This window comes from Rhipicephalus microplus, chromosome 9, assembly GCF_043290135.1.
Source record: "Rhipicephalus microplus isolate Deutch F79 chromosome 9, USDA_Rmic, whole genome shotgun sequence".
Taxonomy (NCBI): domain Eukaryota; kingdom Metazoa; phylum Arthropoda; class Arachnida; order Ixodida; family Ixodidae; genus Rhipicephalus; species Rhipicephalus microplus.
In genome coordinates, this window is record NC_134708.1 from 17,747,228 (window position 1) to 17,765,583 (window position 18,356).

Here is an 18,356-nt window from a genome sequence, read left to right on the forward strand (position 1 = left end):
GAAATTTATAATAAGACTCAATTCTTGGCGATTACACCACAGTGATTGCGAGCCACATTTAATTAGTGAATGAGAATATCTAATGTTTTTATTGTCTAAGTCGTTGTCTTGAGAAGAAAAGAATGCTGCACGCAGCATGCACTTCGTGATTTTCGCATCTGATAGCCTGCATCGCTCCCTGCTCAGATATACTCCTTTTTCGATTTTCGGCTTTTCTTTCTATATTTTTTTCAGCCAAAAATTACGTTTTGTTTGAAAAACCATTAGCCTTTTAGTTAAGATCCTGCCGCCCGGTTCTTGGCTGACCCCCTTTGTGGGTGTGCGCCAGAGTATCAAGGATCATCATCATCATCATCAGCCCGTGCCAGCGCGAGCAGTGCAAGGCCCGCTGACGTGCTCTCAGTCGCTCAGGCCTTGTGCTCCGCGTTTCGCAGCTTTGCCTTCTCTCGTCACTCTGGCAAGACATTCCGAGCCTCCGGCGGATTGCTTTTCGTCATGTACCGACGCGAGCGCTTCAGGGGCAGCCGACTCGACTATTAACCACACCTCTTGTACCGAACGGTCATCGAGCAACAGGACCCCGTGAGCGGGCTCATACCGGGCCACAAGTTCGCCGGAAAACACGCGTGGGCACGCGACAACGTCTACTGCGTGATCGCTATGTGGGCCCTCTCCATGGCGTACAAGAAACACGCCGAACTCGACGACGACCTAGCCAGGGCGCATGAGCTGGAGCACAGCTCTGTCAAGCTCATGCGAGGTCTCCGGGTCGCCATGATGAAGCAGAAGGACAAGGTTGAGCGCTTCGAGGAGACGCAGAGCGCGAGCGACTGCCTGCACGCCAAGTACGACGTGGCCACGGGGAACGTCTGCGTCGGCGACCAGGAGTGGGGGCACCTGCAGATCGACGCCACGTCGCTCTTCTTGCTCGTGCTCGCCCAGCTCATGGCCGCCGGGCAGCAGGTCATTTTCAATCTGGACGAAGTGGCCTTCATCCAGAATCTGGTCTTCTACATCGAGAACGCGTACTGCATACCGGACTTCGGCGTCTGGGAGCGGGGCGAGAAGGTCAACCAGGGAATCCGTGAGTTGAACGCAAGTTCAGTGGGCACCGCCAAGGCTGCGCTGGAGGCACTGAGCGAGCTGGACCTGTTCGGCTGCAGGGGCGGGCCAGCCTCCGTGATTCACGTTCTTTCGGACGAGACGGAGAAGTGCGACGCCGTGCTCCGCTCCATGCTTCCGCGGGAGTCCTACTCCAAGGAAGCGGACGCCTCCCTGCTCGCGGTAATCGGCTTCCCCACGTTCGCCATAGACGATCCAGACCTAATACACAGGACCCGGGTGACCATCTTTGAGGTGTTGCAGGGACTGTACGGCTGCAAGCGTTTCCTCCGAGACGGCTACAAGACGGCCCGTGAGGACTCTCGGAGACTCTACTACGAGCCGTGGGAGCTTCAGATGTTTGACAACATCGAGTGCGAGTGGCCACTCTTCTTTTGTTATTTCATCATGGACGCCTGCTTCTGTGATGACCGGAACACCGCCGAAGAGTACTCCAAGCTTCTCGACCGACTGCTGATCAAGACTGACACTGGTCTCAAGCTGGTTCCTGAAATGTACGCAGTTCCTGCGGACGCGGTCAACCAGGAGTACGAGCAACCTCACACTCAGGGGAGAATACCCGTTGGGGAGATTCCATTCATGTGGGCTCAGTCGCTTTACGTCGTGGGCAAGCTACTGGAAGAAGGCTTTCTGGCTCCCGGAGAGCTCGACCCACTCAACCGGCGCTTCAGCTCTTTGAAAAGGCCTGAACTGGTCATTCAGGTCGTTTTGTTGGCCGAAAACAGTGAGGCGAAGGATGAAATTGCTAGCATCTACCCGAATATCCAGACGGTCGCTGAAGTCCACTCGTACGAGGTTCATCCGGCCCGCGTTCTTGGAGAGTTGTACTCGTACCTCGGTAAGAACCACAAGATGGGCCTCTCCGGCCGCCCGTCCAAGGACGTCGGGCTGGTGGCCACAAGCAAGATATATCAGCTGAAGGACCGCACGTTCGTCTTCACGCCACAAAACCTAGACAGTAAGGAATTCCATCTGGTCAACGACGTGGACCTGTTCTCCAGCACCCTTCGATCGGATGTGGCCATGCTTCGCGCCCACTGGAAAGTGTCCGGAAGACCCACCATGGTGGTGACTCTCGGCTCGCGGCAGATCATCGATGGCAAGGTTCCCGGCAGCCTGCGCCAGACTATAAAGAAGCTCGTGAGTGGCTACGTGCATGGTGCGCGTGTCTGCGTGAGTCGCATGGGTGAATTCCTCAGCACTTCGTGCATGGTCAGTTTAGACTTCCTGTCCAGTTACGAGACTGGCGAGCCGGACGTCGTGCCCGTTCCCATCTACGATTACCTAGACAACGAGACGGGGTTTTTCGTGCAATTGCTCAGCCCCGGAAGTTCGCCGCTGGCGGGGCAGGTGACCTTGTCTCCTCCGTACGCCGGCTATGCTACTTGTGGTGGAAGCAGTTCGCCCTCCTCCGGTCTCATCCAGCGGCCGCGATCGCTGAGCGGTCGGAACAGTCCGAGCAGCCCTGGCAGCGGATTTTTTTCGATTTCATCCAGCGAGTCGCATTCCCGGGCACTCTCCGGAATGATGTCGTGGCGGTCTTCAGCCGAGGACATCTCGGCGCACTTGCGCGTCGTCTCTGAGCTTCGTCTGGACCAGGTCACCGACATCGAGCTTCTCACCACTCTTCAGGAGACTGACTCGATGGAAGAGCAAGGCGAAATCCTCCACTATCTCTCCGTCCACAAGGGCTTCAACTGGGACACCGGTCTCGGTCGTCCCAACTCGGTGATCACCGTGCGGACCCTTTTCGAGAACTTCTACGAGCGCGCCTGCAAGGAGCACCGCTGGGGCTTGGTGCGTCACTTCGCGGGCGCCTTGGGCAAGCGGGTCGAGGACTTGGCCAAGTGCGTGACCGACTTGCTGGTGTGCCAGAAGCAGGTGACGGTGGGCATCCCGCCTCATGGCGAGCAACTCATCACGCGCCCGCTCTCCAACAAGGAGCTGCGTGACATCATCAGTGACGCGTACCGGGGAGACCAGAGCATGGCGATGCTCACGCAGGAGCTGATCGCCTACCTGGCCACGTTCATCCAGACAGACTCTCACCTCTTCCACGAGATGCTGCGGCTGCGCGTGGAAGTGGAGGTGATCATGGAGGTGATGGCGTCCGAACTTTCGCGCGCCATGGGCAGCAAGGACCAGGACAACTTCGAGCTGCTGTTCAACCTGAGCCCCTACGAGACGCAGTCACTGCTGCGGGCCATCCTGAGCGGCCACGAGCTGGCGGACTTCCGGAGCACCTCGGCGCAGAACAGCTTCGTCGCCACCAAGCACAACACTGTGGATGCTTTCGTGCGCGGATCCGAGATGGTCGAGGGCGAACTGGAAGCACACGTTGATCACCAACCACAAGGCCAGTGGCTGCGAAGGAGGCGGCTGGACGGCGCCCTCAATCGCGTTCCAATGGGCTTCTACTCTCGCGTCTGGGCCATCCTCGAGCGTTGTCCAGGTGTCCGGATCCGGGGCCAGTGCCTGCCTTGGGTTCTCACCAGGGAGATGACTCCCGAGGAGTTCAAGTTCGCGCTCCGGGTCGAGGAGATGCTCAACAGCATTCCAGAGCCCGAGTACCGGCAACTCCTGGTAGAGACGCTCATGGTGCTAAGCGTCGTCGTCGTGGATGACAGCGTCGACAGGTTCCGCGAGCCCCTGGACATCGAGGGCATTGTGCGCCGTGCGCACGCGCTCTTCTCTGAAGACCAGCGGCGTTGCCACGGGGACGCAACGCTATGCTGCTGCGTCTCTCCGCCCTTGGTGCCGTGTCAGGTGACCGTGGGAATATGCGAGCGCTTCTACGACTCCGCGCCCAGCGGTTGCTTCGGCAGCATGACGTGACATCGTGCGTGCGTTGGCGTACGCCTTGGAAGACGTGTCCTCTCTGACGGACTGCACGGTGTCGTAGAGCCGCGCCGCCGACCTTCTCCTCCTGCCTCTGGCACGCGTGCGCGACGACCACCTTTTGGGGCAGGACGACGAAGGCTTTCTTCTAGGCAATCTTGCAAGATGTACAACTTCTTAGACGTACAAATTATGTGGCGTGATCCGGCAACTGTGCGCAACCGTGGCTTTAGTTTTGATATACCTCCACCACGATGACGTTGGACGACGAATACGTCCATGTTTCGAAGTGATTTTGCCTGTTATTCAACTCGCTTATCGTATAACGCCTTTACGGCCGATTTTTTTTATGGAGTCCTGTATGTAACACGGCGTTTGACTTATTATTGTTCGTACAGACAACGTAACGCCTCGCGCATCTCGTGTAGCGCAAAATATTAACGGTACTGAAGTATAGACCATGTCGCCGCGTTTCGTTAAATATAAACACGATTCGCAAAGACAGCTCCATTGGTCACAGGGCTGGCCCAACATGCCCTGCGGACATTACGCGACATACAATGTCACTGACGCCGCCGATTGCGAAATCAATTGCGTAGTTAGATATGCATTCGTGGAACCACCTAATTTTAACGGGTTTTATATAGCCGGGTCAGTGTTGTGTATACTTTCAATTAAATACTTTCCGGTCGTAAAGACAGTATTTTCCGCGTTTCGTGCAGTGTGTATCTTCAGATATACTGTAAAGTGACAGGCTTGCATTATGCATTGTTGCAAGTGCCCGTGAAAATACCGACCAGGCTTTGATTAACGTGGCCAGAATAACATGCGAGTGTTTTATGTTCTGTAGGGTGATCATGTTGATATGCCTTCCCCTCTCGTCATGGGTTAATTTATGGACACGGATCAATTGAACGCACCTCAGCTTGCGGTCTGCGGAAATAGTGTACTACCAATGCTATCCGTTGTTAATGCGCTAAACGAAGCTTTTCGTTAACGCGTCATTTTACAGACAGTGCGGCATATCTGCATGTTTTTTGTGTAACTCTGCGCAAGACCGTCTTTTTCTGCAGTGAACTGAATTCTCATTATCCTGACACAGTTAAGTTTTAAGTATTCTGCAGAAAACCGTCTGCTGTCTTAAGTATCTCGTTTGATTCTCGTTATTTAGTCTTGTTAAGTGGCTCGGTGAACTTGCATGCGCTCTGAGGGTGCGTGTATCAACCAGAAATGTCGACGTATGTACCGGTTTTATTTGTTAAAACGCAATTTCTGATTATTCAGTAAACCGCGGGCTAAGGAAATACTTGTAATAGAAACAAGTAACTCGTGGCTTCTGCGTGCTTCTAAAAATAACGAAGCAAGGAGGACAGCTGTTTTAAAATGCTCTACATCACAGAGACGCTGTAGTGAGGATCATTCCTTACGCGGCATTCACGAAAGAACTCTGGGATCGCATCTCCTGCTACGGTGCCGGGGGAGGTGAAAGGGTGACGTCACCCTATCCCTTTACCTCTGCAGAAGTTGAGGGGGGGGGGTCTACTTTTTCCTTGAGGAACCAGAGCACAGTCGGGTGCTGCTGACGACAGCGTGTTTATATATAGACAATGACTACAGTTTGGATGCGGGAGCCCTGGCTGTAAATCCGTGCATAGTTTTGTTGAGCACGGAAGCGCGGCTTGCGGGCTCTTTTCGAGCATTCTATTTCGATTAGCGAGGTGTCAATAGAGAGTTTTAAAACTGCGTACGCTGCGTACGTGGTGGCGTTGCGTACGTAAGGACGCCACGTTCTGCGTAGTGCGCATGCGCAGACCGCAACGCGCACGTATCGCATTACGTACGCAGCAGCTACGTACGCACGCATGAGATGCGTGCGTGCGTACGTATGAAGTGATCGCGCCGCTCTCGAACAAGTTCGCGACAGCGCGAGACTTCGTTTTGCAAAATGGCGGCATCGAAGGCAAGCACCGACCGGCTCTGTGGCTTAAAATATGGCCATAATCTGGCTATAACACTTTGGTTGGCTCACATAGGCTGTCAACAACACGTGCTTCTATTCTGATCTCCCAGATGGCGCAACACGCTTCACGCTCGTTACGTACGCGGGTACTACGGCGTACTAAAAGCCGATTAGTGGCAAACGACGCCACGTAACGCAAGGCGCTTGAGTGATGCGTACGTAGCACCATTCCGCAGTACTAAAACTCTCTAATATGTTGTCGTGCAGACGTCGATGCAGGTATTTGCGCCCGCGTCTGTGACGACGCGACAACGAAGGCTCGGAGCCGCGGCTTTGGCTCGTTCCCACGTTGTGTATGGGACTGGCTAAGAATCAGGCGATTGGAGGCGGCGTCTTTGAGCTCTCCCCCAGCTGCGTCGTGTAGCAGCGTTTCTTATATTTTGTACACTAGGTGCCGTCCCTCAAATGATATTCGCGGAGGGATGTTTTCAGATGTGCCTTTGGGGTAGCCATTAAGTTACAAGCTCACAGGGTCCCATTATGCACTCACCTAAGACGACTCGAAGGTGTAAATCACCTTTTTTTCTTCACAGTTGATATATTGATCCTGCCTCGCCACACACTGAAAGCATTCTCCACCTCACGTGGTTATGCGCTGCCTCCGAGATCGTAGGCACCTCGGCCCCTTTTACGCTTTCTTCGTAATCGGAGAACCTTCAAGGCATATAGATTACGGAGGCAAGCACATCGTTCTTGCTCAGTGATTATAAGCAGGGATGCCTTGTGCTGACGTCACATGTGTATGCAACGTCACAGTGACGTTATTAGGACGCCACAAATTTTGACGATCTGTGACGTCCTGACGACGTCATTGTGGGATTTCTTTTTGTCATTACTTGTGTGAGCACCTTGAGAAACGCCGTTGTGGGTGCACATGATGAGGCGTCGAAGGTTGTCGCCTTAATAAATAGTGACGATAATAAGTTTGAGGAAGGCGAGTTTTCTTCTTCTTCTTCTTCTTCTTCTTCTTCTTCTTCTTCTTCTTCTTCTTCTTCTTCTTCTTCTTCTTCTTCTTCTTCTTCTTCTTCTTCTTCTTCTTCTTCTTCTTCTTCTTCTTCTTCTTCTTCTTCTTCTTCTTCTTCTTCTTCTTCTTCTTCTTCTTCTTCTTCTTCTTCTTCTTCTTCTTATTCTTCTTATTCTTCTTATTCTTCTTCTTCTTCTTCTTCTTATTCTTCTTATTCTTCTTCTTCTTCTTATTCTTCTTCTTCTTCTTCTTCTTCTTCTTATTCTTCTTGTTGTTGTTGTTCTTCTTGTTGTTGTTGTTCTTCTTGTTGTTGTTCTTCTTCTTGTTGTTGTTCTTCTTCTTCTTGTTGTTGTTCTTCTTCTTCTTGTTGTTGTTGTTCTTCTTGTTGTTGTTCTTCTTCTTCTTGTTGTTGTTCTTCTTCTTGTTGTTGTTGTTCTTCTTATTCGTCAGCCTGACTGCGCCCACTGTATATAGGGCAAAGGCCTCTCCCATCATCCGCCGATCAACCAGGCCTTTGATTTCTTATGCCACGTTATACCTGCAAACTTTTTAATATATTCGGCCCACTTATCTTTCTGTTTCCCCCTCGTGTGGTTGCCTGCTCCGAAAATCCAGTTATTTACCCTTAATTGCCAGCGGTTATCCTGCCTCCGCCGCCACGCGCCTAGCCCATGTCCATTCCTTCTCGATTTCAACTGTGATATCCTAGACCCTGGTGTGTTCTTTGACCAACTCTGCTCTCTTCTTGTCTCTTAAGATTACACCCATAATATTCGTTTTCACTGCTCCCTGCGTCGTCCTCAATGTAAGGTGAACCCTCTTTATAAGCCTCCAGGTTTCTGCGCCGTAGGTAAGTACAGGCAAGATGCAGCTGTTATACACCTTCCTCTTGAGGGTTTGTGGCAGATTACCATTCATTACTTGAAAATGCTTGCCGAAAGTGATCCGCCCCATCCTTATTCTTCTAGTTATGTCACTCTGATGGTTCGGCTCCGCGGTTACTACCTGTCCTAAGTAGACATATCCTTTTACAACTTCCAACGTCTGTCCACCTATCGCAAAGCGCTGTAATTTTTTACACATTACTTAAATTTTGTGCACATTAGTTTTCAGACCTATACTTTTCTACTTTCCGCGTCCAGTTCGGTAATCATGAGCAGTAATTCGTCTGCCGAGTCAAGGCAATGACATTAAAGCAATGTCATCAGCGAATCGCACTTTCCTGCGAAGTATTTTTATGGCAATCACATGTTCTGACGCCCGATGGCAACGTATGCTTGCACCGAACATTATTACTGCAATATTTCTGGCTATATTGTGAAGCGTGTATACATACACGACGCGTCTGTTTGTAAAGCATGCAAGTCGCTTTCACTGCCTTTCCAAGCAGAGGAAGTTATTTTCACGGCATTCACGAGCAGGTGCGAGGCTCTGTGGTGCAACATCCGCTTGCCACGCAAAAGATCCGGGTCGGATCCCCTCTCAGACCTGAGCAACCCGAGTTCGGTTCCCACCCTGCTGCAGGAATTTTTATCATTTATTTACATCGTTCTCAATGTTTTGGTCACTCATGGATTATTTTTTTGCTCACAACTAACGCCACCGCCGACGACGACGACGGCGATGATGATGAGGGCGACGCTAAAATTTCTGCGGAACTAACTCTTTAACGTGCTCGCGTCAAAAAAAAAAAAGTGACCGAGCTACGCAGCCGAGTAACAGCAACAGCGAGCGCAGGATTGAAGACTTTCAACGTTCCTTTACCACGTCCCGTCGGCGTAGTCTAGTGGCTAAGTACTCAGCTGCTGACCAGCAGGCCGCGGGATCGAATCCCGACTGCGGGGGGCTGCATTTTCGATGCAGGCGATAATACTGTAGGCCTTGTGCTCAGATTTGGTTGCACGTAAAAGAACCCCAGGGGGTCGAAATTTCCGGAGCCCTTCCATTACGGCGTCTCTCATAATCATGTGGTGGTTTTGGCACGTTAAACCCGCATATCAATGAATCAACTTTTTTATCACGTCATACCAACACGCCCAGTCCTACAGCCTCCTCGCGACAGCTCCGCTTTTGAAATGAATGGAGTAAGTAAGACGCTTCGCATTGCTTGAACGAGATCCGTTTTCAGAAAACGAGCGGGGCTCGAAGAAAAAACGCGTTTGCTCAATCCTATTTATACTCGCTATTTTTGTCGAAGCCCAGGACTGGAGTCTCGCGCTCTATTTCTTTACCCCGTCTTATGTGATCGCTTCTGTTTAACAGAGTCTTTTTTTTTATTAAAAAAGTTAGTAAGTACCGAACGGAGAGAAACGGGAGCTTTCAAGTGTGACCTGTTTCGCCTGCCTGCGTTGCCAGCCGGCATCGCCAGTGCTGACAAGAAACGGAAAGAAAGAAAGAAAGAAAGAAAGAAAGAAAGAAAGAAAGAAAGAAAGAAAGAAAGAAAGAAAGAAAGAAAGAAAGAAAGAAAGAAAGAAAGAAGATAAATGAGAGCGCGCATGGTGAAAGCGAAAGAAATGCGCTTAGGACTGCAGCAGGATGCACGACAGACGACAGCCAAGCACCTTTCGAGTGCCAAAAGCAAAATATACGCCCTCTCTGTGCTGGGCAAACGGTGTGTACACAATCGAATGCGTGCGTGCATGCGTTAAGAGAGAGTTTGTGGGGGAAAAAGAGGATGATTGAATAAGTTAGCGAGTGATTCGCCAGTGTACTCCCGATCACATGCTTTCATATATATATATATATATATATAGATATATATATATATATATATATATATATATATATATATATATATATATATATATATATATATAATATATATATATATATATATAGTGGGAGTAATAATTCAATGGGCCAGTTAGTCTTCGTGAAGGTATGGGATATGGCACAAAGGGAGCGTTGTCAACAAGGATAAATATATTATTTCCCAACAGTTTCGGGAGGGGACCTCCCTTCATCAGGGGATGAGTTATACTGACATGAACTTCCTTGCTGCCGCGTCCCTCTCGCCTTGAAAGACGTTTGCGAGAGTGAGAGGGAACTGGAAGAAGGAAAAAAAAGAGAAAAAAAAAAGACGAAAAAAGAAAGAAAAGAAAGAAAGTAAAAAAAAGTAAAAACAGGAAGAACCACTGTCAACACTGAAAACACGCCAAGAACTGAACAGCACGTGATATGAACCGTAGGTGGATGTAGACGGACAGTTGGCTTCGTTTTTCAGTGTTGACAGTGGTTCTTCCTGTTTTTTACTTTTTTTTACTTTCTTTCTTTTCTTTCTTTTTTCGTCTTTTTTCTCTCTTTTTTTTTCCCTTCTTCCAGTTCCCTCTCACTCTCGCAAACGTCTTTCAAGGCGAGAGGGACGCGGCAGCAAGGAAAGTTCATGTCAGTATAACTCATCCCCTGATGAAGGGAGGTCCCCTCCCGAAACTGTTGGAAATAAATATATTTATCCTTGTTGACAACGCTCCCGTTGTGCCATATCCCATATATATATATATATATATATATATATATATATATATATATATATATATATATATATATATAATATATATATATATATATATATATATATATATATATATATATATATATGAGATCTAAAAGTGGATGAAAAAATAAGCTGGTTATTTTTTCATCCACTTTTCTTCTTCTTATTTACATTCCATTGGTTCTAATAACTTCCCCTGTACATTCCTTGGCATTACTGTCTGTTGGATCTCATTTTTATTGTGTTAAAAACACGGAAAACCGAGCCCTTAGGTGTACACTTCTTTCCCTTATTTCATTGAACGAGGGTCTCGTACTGGCAGACTTGGTGTGTTTAGGTTGTATACGAGGGACAATTAATCAGCTGCCCGCTAATAATAAGTTCACGTGCTACGTGACGCCAAACATGCGCATAAAAGAGTGTTTTCACACTCGTCGCTTGGCTTATAGATGGCGCTGACTGTCAATCCTACTTCTAAATTCACATATAAACCCCCCAAAAAAAGTGGATGGAGGGAAGGCCGCTGTGGTAGCTCAGTGGTTATGGCATCGAACGCGTTATTCGTATGTCGTAGGTTCGATTCCTGCTCATGGCTGGTTATTTTTTTCATCCACTTTTTTGTCTTCTTATTTACATTCCATTGGTTCTAATAACTTCCCCTATACATTGCTTGACATTACTGTCTGTTAGATCTCATTAGTTACAAACACGGAAAAACGAGCCCTTGGTATACACTTGATTCTTTTATATATATATATATATATATTATATATATATATATATATATATATATATATATATATATATATATATATATATATATATATATATATATATATATATATATATATATATATATATAAAGGCGACTCGCAAGGGCCCGATGAAAGTGGTGCATTATTTATCTGTTTAGGTTTTGTTGACTCTTTCGCCCTTTGTATGTCGCCCTGTTATCGCCGCTCGTTTCCGCCCCGTCATGCACGAAAGCTCTCTGACCCTTCCGTTTGTACAGCGTTTACAACTTCGCGAATTTCGTGCAGGGAAGGTTTCGTCCGAAGTCGGTTGCTACGGCTGCTGCGCCATCGCTGATAAGAGATACAGCGCGCGTGTTATCTAATGCGCTGTTGTGAAATTTTCACTTATCGCGTCGGCTGTCCTTTACCTTTGAACTTATAAAGACAGTAAAAGGTAAAATAATAACCGTTGAGGTTTGGCACACCAAAACCACGATATTATTCTGAGGGTCCCCGTAATGCCCCGCCGCGGTGGTCTAGTGGCTAAGGTACTCGGCTGCTGACCCGCAGGTCGCGGGATCGGATCCCGGCTGCGGCGGCTGCATTTCCGATGGAGGCGGAAATGTCGTAGGCCCGTGTGCTCAGATTTGGGTGCACGTTAAAGAACCCCAGGTGGTCGAAATTTCCGGAGCCCTCCACTACGGTGTCTTTCATAATCATATGGTGGTTTTGGGACGTCAAACCCCACTTATTATTTGAGTTGAGTCTTTTTTTTACTCATAGGCGTTCCTAAAGGGAGGGAGAGGTGTGCGTGCGTGCGTGCGTGTGTGTGAGTGGACGGACGTCATCACTATCGCAATTACTGTCCTTGTAAAAAATAGCCAACTTATCTCGCAATGTTTGATCCGGAGCAAATACTGATTGCCACGCTCTTTGCCCGTACTGTTTTCTCAGTTTTACCATACTGTTTTGACATTTATTTTATTATGGGTAAAAAGCACAGCGAGCAGGTTTATATCGTTAATGGCGTCCAAGGACCTCCGATGTTGCATTCCGAAAGCCGTTTGCGTCCCATCGTTACCAATCAGCGTGAAGCATTCTCCCGGTGGAGAGGGGTGTGCTGCGATGTAACTCTGCCTCTCCCCCAATGAAGAGTACGGCGTACGCCTATGCCGTCTGTTTAGTTAACGAGTTTATCGAGTAAAGAAAAAGTTAATCAATCGTATAGAAATAACGGTTTGACGAATACGTTACTTGGCACACCCTGTTATCGTACACGTGTTTTCGCTGAAATCTGACGACGGACGCCCTCCCTTTATCGAGCTGCACCGTTTTTTTTTGTTTTTTTTCGCTGGACGGCCTGTTCGTGGACGGGCGGTCATTCTTTGCTTTCCTTTTCGCCGGCTGCTCCAGATTGTGAGCGACGGCCGTAAATTAAATATAGCGAGAGCGAAGCGCGTGGAACGTTGCCGCTGATGAATATTTGACTCGCGCTGGTGCGCGCGCTGCAATCGCGTCGGCCCGAGAACACGATCGTGCAAGGCCACCGTATTTCTTTCTTTTCTTTCTTTCTTTCTTTCTTTCTTTCTTTCTTTCTTTCTTTCTTTCTTTCTTTCTTCTTCTTATTTATTTCTCTCTTTCTTTCTTTCTTTATTTATTTATTTCTCTCTTTCTTTCTCTCTTTCTTTATTTATTGCTCTTTTTCTTTCTTCCCTTTTCTCTCTCTCTCTTTCTTTCTTTCTCTCTTCCCTTCTTTCCTTCTCTCTCTCTCTCTTTCTTTCCTTCTTTCTTTCTTTCTTTCATTTCGCAATTTCGAAGCAACAGCCCCCGGGCGCGCGCTGATAAGGGTCATTTGTTTCTAGACTTCCCTTCTTTCTTTCTGCGTACTTTTGTTTGCTCTTTCTATATTTTGTTTTTGTGCTAGCCGTCTTGTAAATTCAACAGTCGTCCGTACCATGGTTCGTTTCAGCGTTCCTGAGTGCCGCGAAATGTGAGCAGAGCTAATTGATGCCATGTGCTTATGAAAGTTAGGCAGAAGCTGGGCTAAATATTTTCGGAACGTCCTTTCTCGTTTAATGACTGGATATATATATATATATATATATATATATATATATATATATATATATATATATATATATATATATATATATATATATATTGAGAGAGAGAGAGAGAGACGAGTTTGTATTGATCCACGTTGGTATTTTAAGAGCGCGAAGCAGACGAGATAACGAAAAGACAGATTACACAAACGAGCGCTCACTTCAAACTAAAGTCTATGCGTAGAAACTGTCCAGGTTTCAGCTTACAACGAACATGGGAACGCGAGCTGCGTCGCGTGGCGTGAACATGCGTCAGCCAACCGTGTGTTAACCTATATTACTAACCAGTGAAGTGACTGTGTGGCTTACTTAGATAGGTCTTCCGGGCTGAAAATAGACCAGTGGCAGCCATGGACTCGCACGCTTGCCATGACTGCGGTGTCGTTTTGGCCTCAATCGTTTCTTATCTACTTTGTGAACCTCATGCACACGAAGGCAAATAGGGGTAAAATAACGGCAGGGAGGTTAACCAGCCTATAGGCAGCCGGTTTGCTACCCTGCGCAGGGGAGAGGGATGGGGGAGGTAAAAGATAGAGAGCAGAGAGGGAAGAGAGATAAACGCGGCACATTCGGCAGCACACGCGCGCACACTCAGTCATAGTCCAGTCTTGTCTTTCGCGGTGTGTGACATTGCTATTACAGTCGCTTGTTCAAGTCCGTGTCGCGTAGGAATTTCAACAGATTTCAACATGCGCACGAGGTGGTTGATGGGTTTTAGCGGCGTGGGTCTGTACATCCTTCGAGATATGTAGTAGTAGTAGTAAGTAGCCACCGGTGGCACATACGCGCTCTAGAGCGGGTATATGTGCCACAGGGGATGCGAGATGGGGAGATGGTGGTACTTGGAGTGTTCACTAGATGGATGCACGGACGAACGCACGCACGGACGGACGGACGGTTGGACAGACGGACTCACGGATGAGCGCATGGATGTACGCATGGATGGTCGCGTGGACGGACGGAAGCTTGAACGAACGAACGGACGGACGGAAGCACGGACGAACTGACGGAAGCTTCGCCAAACTCATCATCATCCACTCCGTGGATATGCTGCGATTTTTTTGTTACGTATAAATTTTTCAAAAGTCTCATCTGATAACTGTCCTTCGGTGTTTGGATTGTGGTTTCACTCGTGCATTTCCATATTTGGTGTGAGACTAAAACCTGGCCAGTTTCTGTGAAGAAATTTTAGTTTGAAGTGGGTGCTCGTTTGTGTAATCTGTCTCTTGTATATTGTCTGTTTGGCCCGCTTACGTACCAAAAATAACGCTACATTAGTGCTCCCCTTTGCCACAAGGCCGTCTTATATTGAGAGTTTGAGGGAGGTGCTGAAATGCGCGATTCAACGTTTTTTTTTCTCTTTTTTTGTTTTATTGCTCCGCGAGGTGCCAAATCGCTCTACGATCAATGTATTGCACAATGTTTGCACGATGAGCGGTCAAAAGTTGGCGCTTATCTCTCTTATCTCTTCCCTTTATTTGCGAATTTTGCGTTGAGTGGTCATATAGTACGCATGATCAGTAGTAAGACAATGGGAACTGAGCACACAGTAGGAACTACAGAATCGGAAGCTAGATATACCGTCCCCCTCCCCCCTTGTCGCTCCCTTATAGTTCCTGTTTATTATTAAAGTACTTCAAACAATCGATCGGTCTAAGTGTCTCCCACGCCATTGGAAGATTCCTCCCCCCCCCCCCAACCTTTTTCTGAAATTTAGAAGGTCGAATGTAGGCCAGTTAGTGACTCACAATCAGGAATAGCAAGCGCAAGAACATTGGACGCGGACAGAGATAACACGCCTCCTCTTTCATGAGTGCCGTGTGTTGCATCTTGAAAAGGCGCAAAAAGACAAACGCACAAGATAAGCGCAGGGAAATGGTAAGACGTGCTATACTAACCAACTACAAATTTATATTCAGAGCGCACATATATATATATAATACTTATTTCAGGGAAACATCGCATTGCAGACTGATTAAAAAAAAGATTCTGACACGTATCGTTGAGGGTTCGCTGAATCGGTTTATTGATATCGAAATAATTGTAGGGGTTTTGATGTCCCAAAACTACCTTATGATTATGAAAGACGCCTCAGTGAAGGGCACCGGAAATTTCGATCACCTGGTGTTCCTTAACGTGCGCCTAAATTTAAGCACACGGATTTCTAGCATTTTCGCCTTCGTCGAAAATGAGGCTGCCGCGACCGCGTGATTCGATCCCGCGACCTGCGCGTCGGCAGTGCTCCGCCATAACCACTAAACCTGCGCGGCGAGTCTCACTCGGTTTCTTGTAAGCTAACCGGGGAATGCCCTGTGCACCGGGAACATTCCCGGTCTATATATGAATCCTATAATCATTCTATGAAACATTTAGCTCGCTGTTCTTGCCTGCGGGCTTACACGAGCCCCGCATACGCTTCGCCGTGCTGCACGTAACTGGCAGCCGAGACAGATCGTGCTATAGAGTTTCGGTGAAACGGACGCGGGCACGACGAGAAAGATGCTGCGGCGATTCCCGGAAATCGTATTGATTTCTACCAAACACAATCGCCCACATATGCGTCGTTGCAAAAGTACGCTCAGCCGCTTACGTAGGCGCACTGAGACATTCCAACGTGAGAGCTAGGCCCCGTGCCACCCTCAAAGAGTGCGCTCAAAGGCCCTCTGAAGGTCGAGGTCTCGCTTTCTTTTCGTTGCTTTAGTTCGTCGCAAGGAAATGGGTGCTGCATCCAATTTCTTACGTAAGCAATGCGGCTCTGCACCCCGCTGTGGCCAGCTTGCATTCAGAGACTCGATGTGCACGCTTTTGTGCCGGTTATTCGCTCCATTATAGCGCCCCCCACCCCACTCTAGCGCGTCGTCTGGGTTGGACGTGGGATCGTATTCATAAGCGGCTGGATGATCAGGAAGCAACAAAAGAAATGAAATGGAAAGACTCATCTAATTCTCGCTTCTGAGATTGTGTCACCCTTTCTTTCTTTCTTTCTTTTCATGCGTGCAAGCATATATATGTAGGCATCGGATGATAACCTGATATGTGGGGTTTAATGTCCCAAAACCAACATATGGTTATGAGAGACGCCGTAGTGGAGGGCTCCGGAAATTTCGGCCACCTGGGGTTCTTTAACGCGTGCACCCAAATCTGAGCACACGGGCCTATACAACATTTCCGCCTCCATCGGAAATGCAGCCGCCGCAGCCGGGATTCGATCCCGCGACTTGCGGGTCAGCAGCCGAGTACATAAGCCACTAGACCACCGCGGCGGGGCCTGTATAGGCATCGGAGAATGTCTTGGAAGGCATTTTCAGATCGTACATGATGGTTTACTACTATCCCTCAAGGGAAATGCATATAAAAGCTGCATATTAATGATACTTACCTACGAGACAGAAATCTTAAAGCTTATTTATTACATAAAGGGTTAAACTTAAATGGATGACGGCACTGCGAGCCATGGAAGAGAAAAAAAGAGATAGTTGTGACCCCCCACAGGGATAGCTGTGACCCTTTGCGATTTATTTTCAAAACATAACATATTTGGATTGATTGGCAATTAAGTATAGCGCATTAAATTTTTACCGTGTATTTATACCGTAGCGTGTAGCTCTGCTGTGTGTATACCCTGATCTGAGCGAGACTATTGTATTCGCTGCTGCCGTTCAAACGGTTTCCAAGACGACTCTGGCAAAATTCAATTACGTCTGATGGGGACCGATGCTCGTAGTTTTTTTTTATTGTGTTTTGAGCATGATTTCAGTTCTTATATAAATCAATGTAGAACATAATGTCGCTACGCCAAAGCAGATGTCTTAACGCAGGGATCGATATAGCCACGGCTGGTCGGTCTCTCTTAATACTGCGCGCAAACCAGTGCTTATTTTTCCTTCCTATTGTTCTACATATTGCTACATGCATTTTGACATTTTGTGGAACGATGCGCGTGTGTGCCTGATGAAGAGGACGAAGACTGGTCTCCGCTCGGTGTTCTTGGCCCATCCTTTTCTGTGGGTGAGCGCCATCCATAAGAGGCCATCATCATCATCATCATCATCATCATCGTCGTCGTCGTCGTCGTCGTCGTCGTCGTCTGGTCTACCGGTCATGCCGCTGCTGCTGCTGGTTTGAAATATATTTCATCCACAGCCTCGTCGATACGGCGTCTCTCTTCCGTAACAATATTACATGCATAATTTTATTGTCGTCTTTCCTGCTTTCTTGCCTCAAGCACACGGCAATATTTGTGAAAACAAGAATAACCGTCTTGGAAAGATGTGTGCTCTCCTCGCGACTTTTTTCTGGATTCGCGCCACTCGCGAAACAAACAAAACGAAACAAACAAAATGTGCCCTGCGTATCCCAGCATGCACTTGACTGCGTGACAGTGCAAGAGAAACGAGGCGAGAGACGGCGCGGGGCGAAGCCGCGCGTTCGCAGCTTAACGGGCGACGGCTGGCGTGTGCACGAGCACGTATTTGTACGGCGCGCCCGCTTCCGCTGTTCTTCATCCTCCTGCAGCCGGGAGTTTACGCACGGCCGCGATCACCCTACAACGACGCTATGCCGGCTCTCACGTTCTCTCCGGCTTTCAGCGTCGCTTCGCATGTGGAGGCAAGGCCAACCGCCATCTGGGTGCGCTTCGCGAGACGATTAAAAAAACAACTGCAGTGCGCGAGCTCCGAAAGTGCTCGGAAGGCAAACACATGTGCGAACAGTGGCGCCGCGTGGCTAGAAAGAGACAGACAGACAGACAGACAGACAGACAGACAGACAGACAGATAGATAGATAGATAGATAGATAGATAGATAGATAGATAGATAGATAGATAGATAGATAGATAGATAGATAGATAGATTGACAGACAGACAGACAGACAGACAGACAGACAGACAGATAGATAGATAGATAGATAGATAGATAGATAGATAGATAGATAGATAGATAGATAGATAGATAGATAGATAAATAGATAGATAGATAGATAGATAGATAGATAGATAGATAGATAGATAGACAGACAGACAGACAGACAGACAGACAGACAGACGTACAGGCGCGCAGATATATAGATAGATAGATAGA

At 48.0% G+C, this 18,356-nt stretch overlaps 1 pseudogene; it reads left to right on the top strand.

The window, feature by feature from the left end:
• Nucleotides 1–360: 360 nt before the first annotated feature.
• Nucleotides 361–4,397, top strand: LOC119164901 (putative phosphorylase b kinase regulatory subunit alpha; annotated as a pseudogene).
• Nucleotides 4,398–18,356: the final 13,959 nt, after the last annotated feature.